A 15,492-nucleotide genomic window follows, 5' to 3' on the forward strand; every position below is an offset into this window, starting at 1 on the left:
GGCTACAGCCCATATTCCTAACTCATGATACAAAGATGATACAAACATATAAATGTGATTCCCACTGATACATTACAGGGTATATCTGGTAAGATTCATTGCACTTTTATAATTTTTGTATCAATAATATCGTAAAGGGTCCCAAATATTCCATACAGTGTCACAAACCTTATTGAAATGCTTCACTAGAAAAAATCATCCAAGTGGACATGTTCCCATGGAAAGTTTTGATTTCAACAAAATGGCATTTTCTGATAGAAAAATTGTTCCATTAGAAAAAATTTTCACCAGCTCTAATTTTTACAAGCGAGTGACTAGAGGACAGGGCAGGCTGCAGGGCAGTGGGGTATCTGCAACATTTTGGAGGAGTTCATGTCAATTTGGACTCATCACTAGGGCCCTACCACATTCAGGGTCCATTTTGGTCAATTTCACCGTCATAGGTGTGGTCAGATGTTGGCTGCGTGTGTTTATTCAGTGTGCTGTCCCAGCTCTGCGCAGATAGAAGAGACAGCAGAGCTTAATTAAACTGCCCCGTAGATCCACAGACTCGGTTTTCAGTGAAAGCACCCGGCCAGGCGTATTGTCGACGAAGCACAGTAATATCACCTGGCAGATTCTACAAGGAGACTAAGACAACTATGCTCGTGACAATGGATGTTGCTCAGTCAGTGGCGGGACTTTCCACTGCTCCCTAGTCTGGTCACAGACACTCCTTCTGAGATACATCTGTATACACCGATACAAACAAGTTGCGTATTGCCTCTGACGTATCAAGGTGCCACCCATTGCCTTGTATATGCCAGTTTGATTAAAATATCTCTATCCATCATGCTGTCATCCTGACCTTATCTATAGGAGGGGTCAGTGTGTTCCTGTTCTCTTTGGGGAATGTGCTGGTATCTGGATGTTCTGGTACCATCCTTCTGGAATGTGCTAGTGTGAATGCTCTGTGCCCAGCACCTCTTAGGAATATGTGTTTCTGCAACATCAGTCCTGTGCTTGCCAAATTTTGCGAGCAGGGCCTGCCTCTTGCTTACGACTTAACTTTGCTTTATATCAGCGAAGTTGATTGCAGAGAAACCAAATTAATTCTTTGCATTGGTCTTCACAGCTGAGGATGTGAGCCATTCTTTTTAGGTGACAGATCTGAGGAACTGTCCCAGATTGAGGTATCATTAGAGGAGGTTTTGGAACAAATTGATAAATTAAACAGTAATAAGTCACCAGGACCAGATGGTATTCACCCAAGAGTTCTGAAGGAACTCAAATGTGAAATTGCAAAACTACTAACTATAGTCTGTAACCTATCATTTAAATCAGCTTCTGTTCAAAATAACTGGAGAATAGCTAATGTGACGCCAATTTTTAAAAAGGGCTCCAGAGGTGATCCCGACAATTACAGGCCTGTAAGCCTGACTTCAGTACCGGGAAAACTGGTTGAAACTATAATAAAGAACAATATTGTCAGACATATAGATGAACATACTTTGTTGAGGAAGAGTCCACATTGTTTTAGTAAAGGGAAATCATGCCTCACCAATCTACTAGAATTCTTTGAGGCAGTCAACAAACATGTGGACCAAGGGGATCCAGTGGATATAGTGTACTTAGATTTTCAGAAAGCTTTTGACAAGGTCCCTCACCAAAGGCTCTTACACAAAGTAAGCTGCCACAGGATAAGAGGAAGGTGCTCTCATGGATTGGTAACTGGTTAAAAGATAGGAAACAAAGGGTAGGTATAAATGGTCAGTTTTCAGAATGGAGAGAGGTAAATAGTGGTGTCCCCCACCAGCAGCAGTGAAGAACTGAGGGTCGGGGGGGGGGGGGGGAGGTACCATAAATCTGGGTGTTCCCAGAAGTCTTCCACCCTGGTTGGGGATTGACAGCCACCCTCACTTCTGCACTACCTTCAGAGCTGGGCTTTCAGCCAGCAGCCATGGAGTTTCCTGCAGCCAGGAGAGGTTCCCAGAGGTGAGTCTGAGACGGCTTTGGGAGAAGAGAAAGTAGGCTGGGACTAGCAGCTGGTAACCAGTGCATGGTAGGAGCCCCCAGCTGGGGTGCCCCCAGCCCTGCCTCTCCCCTACAATAGCAAGATTTCATGGTCCATGACGCATTTTTCACAGCCGTGAATTTGGTAGGGCCCTACTCATCACACTTCATTCAAAGATTCTTTACAGTCCACAAAAAACAAACACGTGACCGCACCCAGAAAAGAAACGCCTAATAAAAATGCAAACATCAATCAACCCATTTCTGAGCAGAAGGAAGTGAAATTAAACTCCTCTCTCATCTCTTTCCTGCGCTAGAAGCCATGGCTGCTGCAAATCCAGCAAAAACTCTCCAGGATGAAGTGACCTGTCCCATCTGTCTGGAGTATTTTAAAGATCCGGTGTCTCTAGACTGTGATCACAGCTTCTGCCGAGCCTGCATCACCCAGTGCTGGGGGGGATTCGATACAGACGTCTCCTGCCCTCAGTGCAGAGAGACCTTTCCCCAGAGGAACCTCAGGCCCAACAGGCAGCTCAGGAATGTTGTGGAAGCAGCCAGAGAACTCAGGTTGCAGACAGTGAAGGAACCAGAAACAGAGACTGTGTGAGAAACACAAGGAGCCTCTAAAACTGTTCTGCAAAGAGGACGAAATCCCCATCTGCCTGGTGTGTGACAGATCCAAGCAGCACAGAGATCACACCGTCATTCCTGCAGAGGAAGCTGCTGAAGAATTCAAGGTAGGAAATGACCAACTGTTATTTTTATAGCCAGAGCCTTGGGAAAGTCACCTTCCCCCAGCATTAGGGTTTCCCTGAGCCCCAGACAGCCACTGAATGAGCCTCCACTGATGAAGAACGAGGGATTTGAGGCCTAAGTAGGTTTCCCAGCAACTGGGAATGCTCCAAAGGGTCATGCAGGTGGAGAAGTGAGGCCCTCGATAAACGTCCTAAGTCTTACACGTTGGAGTGAAGAGGGAGTGAAGAACCTGCCACCCACCATACTCAGCCCCAGTGGCAGCTCCTGTCCCACAGGGTTGGGTCCAGCTCTCCACAGAGAGGTTATGGCTGCAGAGAACTTGGTGGAAAGATTCCAGCATGAACCTACTTGTTCCACCTGTCTGGAGTATTTCAGAGAACCTGTCAGTCGGGAGGGTGGGAATATTTTCTGCCGAGCCTGCCTCACCCAATGCTGGGAGGGTTCCGATACAGCTGTCTCCTGACTGAGCAATAATTAAGAAAGGCCATTAGGAGGAAAAGACGCCTTGATAAAGGTGCCAGGCCCAGCATGATGATGAGGTTTCCCACTGGGATTCTGAACTCCTGTGTTGCTCCATGAGAAGTTTAACTCTGATGCCGGCCTGCACTAGACTAGAGAAGATGCTTGTGCTAAACACTCCATAGACCCTGTGGACTTTCAGTGCATGCACAAAAGGGCTCCAGGCAGCACAGGTACATGCCAAATACAATGGGGATTAGACTGTGTTGGAGCAAAACTAACCACTGGGCGGTGCTGACCTGTGTCAATCTTAAGAACCAACCAAAGTGGATTCACTAGTCCTTACACTGCTCTCCCACAGCACAGAATTTTGAAACCTCTAGAACTCCCTTCTGGGAGCTTTGCTGGGAGCTGGGCAGCATTAGCCGGGCAGCATTAGCACTGGAAGGGTTCAGGACAGCACTAGCGCAAATGCCAAACATTTTTGTCAAAAATCAACACATCTAATAGGGTTTGCCCTCATGCTCAGACCAGTTCATTCCAAGCAGTCCAGTCTCCAGGGGTTCAGTGCTGAAATTCAGTGGGAGTTGGGCTCCTTTGAGAATCCCAGCCCATATTTCAAGCCCTGGTGGCTTCTGGAATTTGTATCACTTTGTTTGTTAAACCTTCTTAAAAACAGGATATTTCACATAGTGAATGAAAAATCCAACGATCTGACCTCAGTTTCATGTTGTTGTAAATTAATGGAGAAACAAGATCAAACAATGTCAAGGAGTCTGAAAATAAAACACTCCCAGTGTCCAGTAATATGACTCCACTTCCTTGGTATATCTGATATCATAAACCTACTGGGTTCTCCACTCATCAGTAGAGTGTTTGTTTGTTTGTGCTGGAAAAGCTCCCCACCCACACACCCTCTCACTCCTAAATCTAAAAATAACACCCCTCAAATCATTTTCTGTTTCTCCAGGAAAAGATTCAGGCCCATTTGCAGACTCTGAGGGAAGAGAGAGAAAAGCTGCTGGGATGTAAAGTGAGTGTAGAGACGAGAAGCCAGGAATATCTGGTAAGTGTCTGTTATTATTAACCTGCATTGTTAACGAGCTGGATGGAGGGGCGTTCTGAATCAGAGCAATAAGGAGAGGCCGGGGCAATCTAGAGGCCCAATTATGTTTTATCTCAATCACTTGGGGGTAAAGCAGAAATTCGTTAAGTGGGGAATAATCACAAGGAAATCAAAATTAGTTGTTTTAACAGGAATTACTGCTTTGGCCTACACCATGAACCAGTATTTTTCAACCTCTTTTCATTTGCGGGCCCCTCTGGAAATTTCGAATGGAGGTGCAGAGACCCCTTTGGAAATCTATTGTCTGTGTGTATAGCTGAATTCTGGTCAGTCTGTTTTCAGTCTAAGTCTTTTGTGGACCCTTTAGACATAGTCCACGGACCCCAAGAGGTTTGCAGGCCACATGTTGAAAACCACTGCCATAAACTACTGTAGGGTTACCATCCGTCCGTATTTCCCCAGACATGTCCGGCTTTTGCGTCTCTAAATAGCCGTCCGGGAGGAATTGGTAACAAGGTTAAAATGTCCGGGGTTTTTTTCTCCCTCGCCTCCCTCCCTCCCTTCCATGCAGAGTGCAGCTGCTGATTGGGTGGCTGGGCCGATTGAGCCGCTCCCATTGGCCTCCAGCAGCCAGAGCCCTCCCCTGCTCCCCCCTCCCTCTGTCTGCAGCCCTGTGTAACACACAAACCGACCCACCGGGCAGCGTGTTTTGCCTACACGTGGAGCCAGAATGGTAAGGGGAGTCCGGGGGGGGGGGGGGCAGTCAGGGAGCGGGGGAGTGTTGGATGGGTCCCCGGCCTCCATCTGCCACCCTCCCTCCGTGCATCCCCCCCCCCGTGAGCCCCTCCCCTGCCTGCCTCTCCCTTGCCTGCTTGTACTGCCAGAGCCAGCAGCAACTGCTGTCTGCTGCCCCCGGGTCCTAGCGTCCCCCATCCACTAATGGGAAGACAGGCTGCCCTTACCCTGCCCTTCCACCCTAGCCCTGAGCCTCTCCAATGCCCCAAACCCCCCAGCCCCAGCCCTCATCCCCCCGCACCCTAATCCTCTGCTCCAGCCCTGAGCCTCCTCCTGCATCATGAACCCCTCATCCCCAGCCCCAGCCAGAGCCCTCATCCCCCCACACCCTAATCCTCTGCTCCGTATCTGAGCCCCCTCCTGCATCATGAACCCCTCATCCTCAGACCCACAGCCCTCACCCCTGCATCCCCTCCTATCCCCAAACTCCCTCCCAAACCCCCTCCCCCTTCCCACACACCCCCTCTTGCCCTCAAACTCCCTCCCAAAGCCTGCACCCCCTCCCTTTGCACTGCCTCCCACCCCCAAACTCCATCCCAGAGCCTGCACCCCTCACCCCCTCCTGCACACCCACCCCCTGCCCCAGCCCGGAGCCTGCACCCAGCACCCAAACTCTATCCCAGAGCCTGCACCCTGCACCCCTCCTGCACCCTAATCCCCAGCCCAGGACCTGCACCCCAAACCTCCTCCCCCCACCCAACCCCCCTCCCAGAGCCTTAGGCAGGTGGGGGGGGGGGTTGGGCACCACCAAAATTTCTACAACCCTGCCACCCATGCGAGTGGATAAGGGTCGGGGCAGTCAGGGGACAGGTAGGGTCCTAGGGGGGCAGTTAGGGTGGGGCGTTCTCAGCAGGGGGCAGTCAGGGGACAAGAAGCAGGGGGGTTGGGGTTCTGAGGGGGCAGTCAGGGGGTGGGAAGTGGGAGGGAGTGGATGGGGTGGGGCTAGGGTGGGGCTTCCCCCCCAGTGTCCTCTTTTTTGATTGTGGAAATATGGTAACCCTAAACTACTGTAAACTATTATTTTTATCTACTCCATATTAGCTACTATTAGTTTAATTAGACTCCCTTTATAGGTAACAGTTTATTTATATTTATGAACTAACAGAATTTTGCATTAGAAAATCCAATGCACTAGAACAACCCCCCTGATACACGGTCACTCTGCAGTTTCACAGTTCTCAGTCTTCTATAAGCCCAGAGTTTGGAGGATGTTTAGTTATGTCTTGGGGAATCCTCTTGTGCAATCTTTGTTTACAGTTTTAAGCTCCAGTTTAAATACAGTCATGTATTCCGGCATGTGAGGTGTTGGGTTCTATCCCTCCGCTCCCTTCTGGCTTACAGTCCCTTTGCGCTCTGACAATTTCCCCATTCCTGTCATTCACCTTGTATGCCTGAGGGTGCTGTCCAGAGATGTTGTTTTACACTCCTTACTATTTTCACTACAGTTCACATCTTCCTTATTTGTTAAGTCAGTTTCTTTTCATTAGAAATTATCTTTTAGTACAGCTTATTTCCTTCACATTTCACTCTTGTGAATGATTGATTTGTGGCCTTGGGGAATGTGGACTTCTGTCCACTGCTTCATGATCCTGGGATACTGTGTCTGTGTGTGTATGTGTGCATCCATATAAAGGGCCTGAAAAATCCTCTCCCCAGAAAAGGATAACATGTTGCTCTACAGATTCTACGCTTTCATTTTAATTAGTGAATTAATTTCTAGCTTTTGTGGCTGTGATAAAACTCTTCCCAATGTGAACTGAGTGTATCAAAAGCACAGCTCTCTGCCTGAGTCTGAAGTTTTTCGTGTCATAGTTTCATCTGTTTTTTTCTCCCCATCTGTCTCTGTCCACCTGGTTCTGAGTAGAGCTGGGCAAATACCAGATCTTTTTCCCTGGCTAGATATTAAAAAAAAAATTGGCTTGAACCAAAAATTATTTTTATAATATTTTCAGCAAATAATAAATTTGACTTTTTCTTGGTCAAAAGAAATGTTTCATTTTGACAAAATCAAAATGTTTTGTTTCAATTTTGACCATTTCTTTAAAAATATATAATTATATAAAAAAGAAGGAAATTTTCAACCAACAAGTAATTTCACATTTAAAATCCTGGAAAAAAGATTTCAAAGAAAATATTTTGATTTTTCATTTATTTATCTTTGTAACAAAACAACTGAGTGACAGTGACAGGAATTCATGAAACGTTTCAGTGTCGACAAAGCTGCATTTTTCCCTGGAAAAAAAATTGTGTGCAGAAAATGTCACCCAGCTCTAGTGGCTGAGTCCTCCTGCTGTTTTGGATTTGCATCTCCGAGGCCATCAATAATACATTATTCGAGCCGTGTCAGACGTGGGAATGTCCCTTTATGAGATTCTGGGGCCAAAAGGAAAGGTGTGAGAAAATCCTCTCTCTAGTAACCACAGGGCATTGCACAGTGTCAGGTGACTTAAAATTTGCAAAGAAATTCTCCCTCCTGCACACTCAGCACTCTGTGACAGGACCCCAGGCTCCATCCATGTCCCTGACCAGCCCGTTCCCTATTTTTTTGTTACAGAGAAAGACACTAACCAAGAGACAGAAGATTGTGTCTGAATTTCAGCAACTGCGGCAATTCCTGGAGGAACAAGAGCGACTCCTGCTGGCCCAACTGGCAGAGCTGAATGAGGAGATTGTGAAGATACAGAATGAAAATATCACCAAACTCTCAGAGGAGATTTCCCGTCTCAGTGAGCTGATCAGTGAGATGGAGGGGAAGTGTCAGAAGCCAACAAGTGAATTCCTGCAGGTTAGACTGAGTTAGAAATACTCCAGATCCCAATACAGGGACAGGACTGTTCCTAAAACATGAGCACGGCAGTCCAGCAGTCAGAGATCACAGTGTAACTCAGTGTGTGCGTTCCTGAAATGTGAATTATTATTCTTTGCAGAGCCACAGACACATTGATATTAGAGATAGACAAGCTCCATAAGCTCAGGGAATCCATGGCCCTGGAGCCAGGGAAGGGACTCTTTCATAGGTGCCCACTCCATGGATGCACCAGGGCTGGAGCACCCACGGAGAAAAATTAGTGGGTGCTTAGCACCCATGGGCAGCCAAGCTCCCCCTCTCCCCCTTCCTCCCAGCACCTCTTGCTCGCTGGCAGCCCCACTGATCAATTCCTCCCCCTCCCTCCCAGCGCCTTCCAACCGCCACAAATCAGCTGTTTCGCAGCATGCAGGAGGCTCTGGGAGGGCGGGGAGGAGCGGGTATGGGGCGTGCTTGGGGGCAGGGAGCAGAAAAAGGCGGAGCGGGGAGAAGCGGTCAGGAAGAGGTGGGATGGGGGCGTGGGTTTGGCGGAGGGGGTGGAGTGGGGGCGGGGCATGTGAGGGGTCGGGGTGGGAAGAGGCAGGGTGTGGGAATTGGGGGAAGGAGTGGAGTGGGGGGGTCAAGCACCCCCTGGCTAGAGGGGAAGTTGGCGCCTATGGCCTCTTTCCCCCATACTTGCAAAATCCCTTCTTTGGAGTGTTAAGTGTGTGTCAGGTGGGACTGAAATACACTCTCTTGCTCTCTCTCCTCTAGGATGTCAGAAGCACCTTGAGCAGGTACGTGTCTCTCTCTCACTCCCCCTCACACTTCACAACGCTGGGAAAGAGCTTGGAGATGATGTTAGCACCGCATCTCGCAGGGGCTATACAGCAAAATGTGTGGGGAAGGTCACATTCTGGATACAAATCTCTCTGATCAATTTTATCCTGAGGTTCTCACCCTTTTATAGAAGACTCTGGAATTATCCATACAGTGGGGAAAACTGACCTCAAGTATTTCCTAGACATGTCACCTCCCTTGGGGACTGGCTGCCTCAGTATAGTGAGGATGGAATATGGGCCTTTCACTGCTGGGGCCCTGGTCACCATTCAGCCCAGGGAAGCAGTGGTCCAAGAGTCTGTCCCATCTGAGGACTGTTTGGAGACCTGTGTGGAATGAGCTGGGGAGGGGGCAGTTGGTGTCTCAGTCTAGTTCCTAATGGGCAGATTTCTACAACACTTCACCTGGGAACCTCCTGTCCATCAGAGCATGGAGGCGAAGGAGTGAATTGGCCATGGAGACTCAATTCCCCTTTTATCCCCAGAGCAGGTCTCTCCAGGCCAGAGTTGAAGAATATTAATGGGTCCTTTTGGGGGAAGGTTTCACTGCCATGGCCTGCGCTGCACCTGCTCTGAGGCTGGGAGAAGTCGAGGAATTCTAACTCCAGGCCCATTAGAGAAGTAGCTCACTAGCAAGAACTTATGAGTCAATACATGAAATAGAATCACATGAAATTATTCCGTCCAGGTGGGAGAAGGGGAAGTTCCAGCAGCCAGAGGAGATTTCTCCTGAACTGGAAGAGCGAGTCAGTGGTTTCTCCCAGAAAACTATTGCGCTATTGGAGACTGTGAGGAAGTTCAAAGGTACCAGAAGGGATCTAGGAGGGGAAATTGGGATGAGCATCTGAGTCTATCGGAGGAGAATGTCTCCGGCCAATTGGTTCATAATTAGATTATGTGTGTATTTAATTGTTGGGTGAGAATGCCACACACTTGGGGTCGAAGTTACTCAGGTTGATTAATTCAAACCTTTATTTGTATCTAAAGCATGCCTTGCTATTACAATTACTATGAAAGTAAGAAATGACAGATATACTGAAAGAAGTACTGGCCAGTTGCCAGTCAGTCAGTATAAACGCACAATCTCGGTCTGTGCAAACTTCTGCATGACCCTTGTACCAATTCTCAATTCTGAACATAATAACTAGTGGAAAGCAGATAAACTGAGGAGATGTAGGGGGCCCAAGCATCAGGATGTCTTACATAAATTCACGACTTACCGAAGGTCACAACATTCAGGCCCAAATTTAGCAAAACGACCTAATTTGGGGCACCTGAGTTTCTCTCTCCCAACTCGAGAGCTGCAGGGCAGGTGCTCCAGAGCTGTGCAGCCTCCACAGCTGCAGGTGGAGTCAGTGGAAGCTGCAGGTGCCCAACCCCTCTGAGAACCAGGCCCCAGGTACCTAAAGGTCGGCACCCAAAATCTAGACCCTAAATGAAAGGCCGTTTGTTAGAGCTGGACCCAGCCCATCACTGGGCTCTGGTCCCATATAGCAGTTAGTCTGGGCACATGGGCTGGAGGGAAGGAGAAAGCCCCTCCCCCACGGTGAGGGATCCCTCCAGCACAGGAGCCTCTTGTGCCTCCTCCCCAGCAGCTGCAGGCACAAGGCGTGTTCCTGAGAGGGCTGGGAATGGGGGGGGGGGGGGTGAGGGCGGGTGGAAGAGGGAGGGGGTAGATGAGGGATACAGGGACGTGGGCAGTGTAAAGCTGGGCCTCTGACACTCTGCACACTGGGCAAGACACACGGGGGCCATTGTCATCGGGATGTAACTCTGGCTGGCTTCAGAACTTCCTTAGCCTGTGCCAAGGTCTGCACCGGCCCCTGCAGGCACTGAATAGCGGAGTCACAAATTTGATCTCTTTCCTCCTTTCCCCATTCAGACACTCTGCCGTCTGCACTGGAGACAAAAAGAGGTAGGTTGACGAAATTTCCCAAAGGGAAAACAGGACACCGTGTGGGGCTAGTCCGAGCCCTCCCCGCTCCACCCCAACAGGACTGGTGTTGCTGCTTGCCCAAGCACTGCCTGCCCCCCATGCACTGGCATCACTGCTAGCTTGAGCCCCGCCTTCCTCCCTGCCTGAGCTCTGCCTCCCCACCTGTTTGGGGCTGGCATCACCACTCGCCCCCCTGCTCGTTCCTCTGCACCCCATTTTTGTCAAAAAAGTCGGGATGGCCAGGACAAGGCTTAAATGGGATCGTTCAGACAGGGTGAGAATGTGTTTAAATTATGAGAAAATTCTAATGAAAACATCTTCATGAGATTGTAGCTAAAGTTACCAACCAAATCAACCCCAGCCATGGCACCCAACCCGAAAAATAAACCCATTAAACAGTGAGGAGATCAGAAGCTGAAGTCACATAAACAATCCTGACACCAACCTTTTTTGCTGAATTCATGCCCACACTGATGATCAGAAACACTCTCCCTGAGCAGCATCCAAACACCCTTAACTCTGACCTTGGGGTTTTCATAGACAATCACAGGACTTTTCATATAAATTGAGGGGAATGAGAGCTCCCTCCCCTGAGTGCTGACAGATCCGTCTCCTTCACCCCAGTGCAGGGGGTCTCCCCATCGCTCTTCTCCAACATCCTGCCGTTCCTTTGGGCAGGGCTGGGCTCTCCCATTAGAGCGGCTCACTCTTTCATGGATTGGGGAGATGCTCTCGCTCTGATGCTGGCCCCTCTCCCTTCTCTCTGGGCTGGGGATGGGGCTACCCCACCCAATGCCACCTCCCACTCTCTGGTCTTAATTGGCGCTCCGCAATGCTGCCCCTTCCTCTCTGTTCCTTGACCCTGGAGTGGAGGCTGCATTAGGGAAGGGAGCTTCCCTCTGGGGTTTAAAGCTGGTACCTGCCTCTTCTCATCCCTCCTCACCAAAAGCTTCTGACACCTTCCTTGCTGTGTCTCTGTCACTGAGAATGGAGCAGCCCCAGCAGGAGGAACTGAAGCCTCTGCAAACAAATGAAAAACCAGTGAAGTGATTCCTATTAAACAGTGAGGAACTGCAGTGACATCTCTGCTCAGCCTCAGGTGCCCAGGACAAAGGCAGCTCCCTGGGATCCAGGCCAGGACTGTCCCAGCCAGAACAGGGCTGCTGGGGAGTGTGAGAAATGGTCCCAACCTTCCCCAGGGCTGAGTTCTGCCCCCAACGCTCTGATTCTCTCTCCCCAGTGAACGTGACTCTGGATCCAGACACGGTTCATCCCCAACTTGTCCTGTCTGAGGATTGGAAAAGCGTGAGATGGGAAGAAACATGGCAGGATCTGCCTGACAGTCCTGAAAGATTTGACACTGAGCCCTGTGTACTGGGCTGTGAGGGATTCACCTCGGGGAGACATTGCTGGGAGGTGGAGGTGGGTGGTGGGGGAGGCTGGTTTGTGGGGGTGGCCAGAGAGTCTGTGAGGAGGAAGGGACAGATCAGCCCTGAGGAGGGGATCTGTGCTGTGGGGTATGTGTTGGATCAGTTCTGGGCTCTCACCTCCCCTGCAACCCTCCTGCCCCTGAGCCGGGTCCCCAGCAGGATCCGGGTTTGTCTGGACTGTGACCGGGGGCAGGTGACATTTATTGGTGCTGGTGACGAGGCCCCGATCTTCACTTTCCCGCCAGGCTCCGTCCCTGGGGAGAGAATCCGACCCTGGCTCTGGGTGCTGGGGGTAGGATCCCGGCTCCACCTGTGTCCCTGAGACCATGGGCGTGGGGGGAGAGAGAGGAATATCCCACTGGGGAGCCTGAAATCAGCCCTTCTAGCCTCAGAGAGTGTAGTCTCTATGATCTCCTCCTGTGGACTTTCTATCATGAAGTCTCTGCAACCCCGGAAGTTGCATCCGGACTCAACTCTGTGCAGTCTCTGGTGTCAAACCACAGAGAGCAGTAGGTGAGGTAGAGAAGCCAATCTCGTCACTGCCCCAGGGATTGTGCAGCCTGTTTGCCACTGTCCTCTATGATACAGGAGGACTCTGGGGATCCTTGGTCAGACAGTGCCACTGACATGGGGGGGAAGAGCCCACTGGAATGAAAAAATGGGCTTCTCTAGCCACAGTCATCCTAGTCTCTATGACCTGGAGGATTCCCATTTAATGTGTTCTGATTCATTTCCATGCCCCTGGAGGACCCCTGTCTACCCAACCCCCGATATCTCATCTCTATGGCCCCGAAAGCTCCTCTCCCTCCCTGCAGCACCAGGGATGGGAGGGGGTGGGGGGAAGAACCCCTGCAGGAGCAGAGGGGTCCTGAGGGGCAGATGTGGGGCTGCAGGGGCAGAGCTGAGGGAGGAGCTGGGGGCAAAAGTGATGTGGGGGTTGAGTAGTAGAATTAGCAGCCAGGCTGGGGACAGGCAGATGTGGGGGTGACAGGGACACAGAATTAATTAATTAGGATTTGGGGTTTTGGGGAGAAGCTGGAGGCTCCCCAGGAGCAGGGAGCCTGGGAGAGGGAGACCCAGAAACTGGAGAGTGTGACCTACAAGTCATGAGAGAAGGGATGCTATAGTGGGAAGCAGTTAGAGGGTGGGGTGATGGCAGCTGGATGAAGATGTGAAGAGTCAAGTACAGGGCAGGTTTAACCAAAACGGGGGAAAGAAATGAAAGAATAAAAAAGGAAAAATAAAGTAAAACCAGTGTAAAGACAGAAGCCTGGAGAAAGTGGTGGGAAACTTAAATGAAGAGTGAAAGCAAAATCGTCCTGAGAAGGGAAATGCTCTGGGGCAGGCTGCAAGAGCGGAAGGGATAAACTCAGGGGATAGAACTGGGAACCTGGAGTAGAATGATCTGTGATAGGGAATAGAGAAGGGTTGGGGAGACGCAGAGAAATAAACAGATGGGAAAGGAGTGCTAGAGAAAATGATGTGTAAAACTAGATGAAATTAAAGAAAAGGGAGGCGAGAGAACATAAGATCGAGATGTATAAAATATTTCTGAAAGTGAGAGACTGTAACATTAATTCAACCCCATAGTTCAGGGCCAATATTTCCACTTTGGTACTTTTCAGAACAACACTTCTTCAAATTTGTGGATGTTTTTACCATGTATTCTAGTTATGAAAGTTCCCTCTCAGCTCCTTTTAACCTGACATTTACTTAAGGTAAATAAACAAGACACATGTTTTATATGTTTCATTTCTCTTTAATTTTCCAGCTGTGATTTTTGAAGGCAAACATGGGTTGACATAAGCAATTTGGGGAGGGGGGGGGGGGAATCGCAATTCCAACGAGGACCTCTGTGTATGTCATTATGATGATAGCAACGTATTATGGTAAGATCCAGGCTATTGAGCCTGCACTCTGGGTCATGTGCTTTATATAAAGATACACATCAGGAATTGTTCAAGAGGAGAGAGCTGGTTGGGTCACTTTACTTCTCAATTTCCAAACCTGTCAGTGCGTGGCAGATGTTCACAGTTTGGAACAGTAGGATTTTATGGCACATCGCCCCACAATCAACAGATTATAACAGTTTTAACTAGCATGTGAATTGAACTATTAAAAAAAAAGAAAACTAAAATATAGATCAAGTAGAACCACTCAATCCCCACTCCCACAGCTGCAGAATTTGTAGCATGGCCTCTGTGGTCCCCAGCACACATCCCCACCACTTGAACTTCAGGAGGAATTGCCATTATTTCTGAGGCCAAACACCAGAGTGGGACTTGACACACACTGTGCCAGCAGGTCCACAAATGCTTACTAGACCGATTAGAGATCACAACTCTAGTGCTCTCTTCCTGGCTCCATTGTGCAGTGGTGGGTAGTGACACGTAACCAGGTTGTATCTATTTCATACATTCATCCCAAAAGGCAGTAGGAATGCGTGGCTAGTGACTGGGCTTTCCACATTGGAGACCTGGGTTCTCTTCCCAGTTCCACCTGAAGTGACCTTGCGCAGCTTCCCAATCACCTTGTAAACTGGGGGAGGAAGTGTCTGATACTTCTCTGCTTTCTAGGGCTGGGGGTATGGGGTTTTATTAATGATAAAGTTTGTGATCAGTGGCAGCACTAGGGGGGGAATTCTGAGTGTTACAGCCACCCCAAAATTTCCCTTACCCACCCCTCCCAGTGCAAAGGTGAAATGGGCTGAAGCCAAGCTGGGGCTGGAGCTGTGCAGAGCTGTGCCCACTCCCTAGCGCAGGACCACCCCAGCTGGGCCAGGCTCTGAGGTGCAGTATGTCCCTGGGAGGCTGCTTGTGTAGCTGCAGCTCCAGCAGGAGCACAGGGATGAAGCGAGTGGGCCATGAAGGTGAATGAGCAGGTGCTGGTATCCGGGCTCAGTGAATGGGGGGCAGGAGCCTCTCTGGCCAGGGCAGGGGGGCTAGGCGAGGGGACCTGGGGGGGGGCAATTGGGGGATCATGGAAGGGGAGATGAGGGCTGATCAAGGGGGCTAGGGGAGGGGAGCTGGGTAGGGGGTGATTAGGAGTTTTAGGAAAGGAGAACTGGGTGGGGGGCAATCAGGGCTTTCTTGCCTTGACTGAACTCACTCCAAGTCCCTTGTCCAGCAGAGGACCTGCCACTGATGGTGAGTACTATAATTATTCACGCAAATTTTATTTTACATTTGTATTGCTGTATAAAATGACATTTTCAGTAGCAATACCACAGTTTTAACAGGTATTTCACAGTAATTATTCATGATTTTTTTTCTTAATACACGTGTGTATGGGTGTGTATTTGTTATTGGAAAGACAAATCATAAAGATAAGACGGAAAGCTCATGCGTACTAAGCATTGTTTTCTTCCAAACTCTGATACTAAAATAAGCCACAAACGGCTTGAAAGTTTTTAACGTGTTTTTATATATCACATG

General features: G+C 49.4%; 1 protein-coding gene and 1 pseudogene across 2 annotated transcripts in view; one reads left to right on the plus strand and one right to left on the minus strand.

Annotated features, from left to right (window-relative positions):
• Positions 1-15,492, minus strand: part of LOC135887969 (E3 ubiquitin-protein ligase TRIM39-like) — a 429,124-nt gene that overhangs the window by 256,327 nt on the left and 157,305 nt on the right. The window lies entirely within an intron of this gene.
• On the plus strand, positions 2,282-12,380 carry LOC135887986 (zinc finger protein RFP-like; annotated as a pseudogene).

This window comes from Emys orbicularis, chromosome 13 (genome assembly GCF_028017835.1).
Source record: "Emys orbicularis isolate rEmyOrb1 chromosome 13, rEmyOrb1.hap1, whole genome shotgun sequence".
NCBI lineage: Eukaryota > Metazoa > Chordata > Testudines > Emydidae > Emys > Emys orbicularis.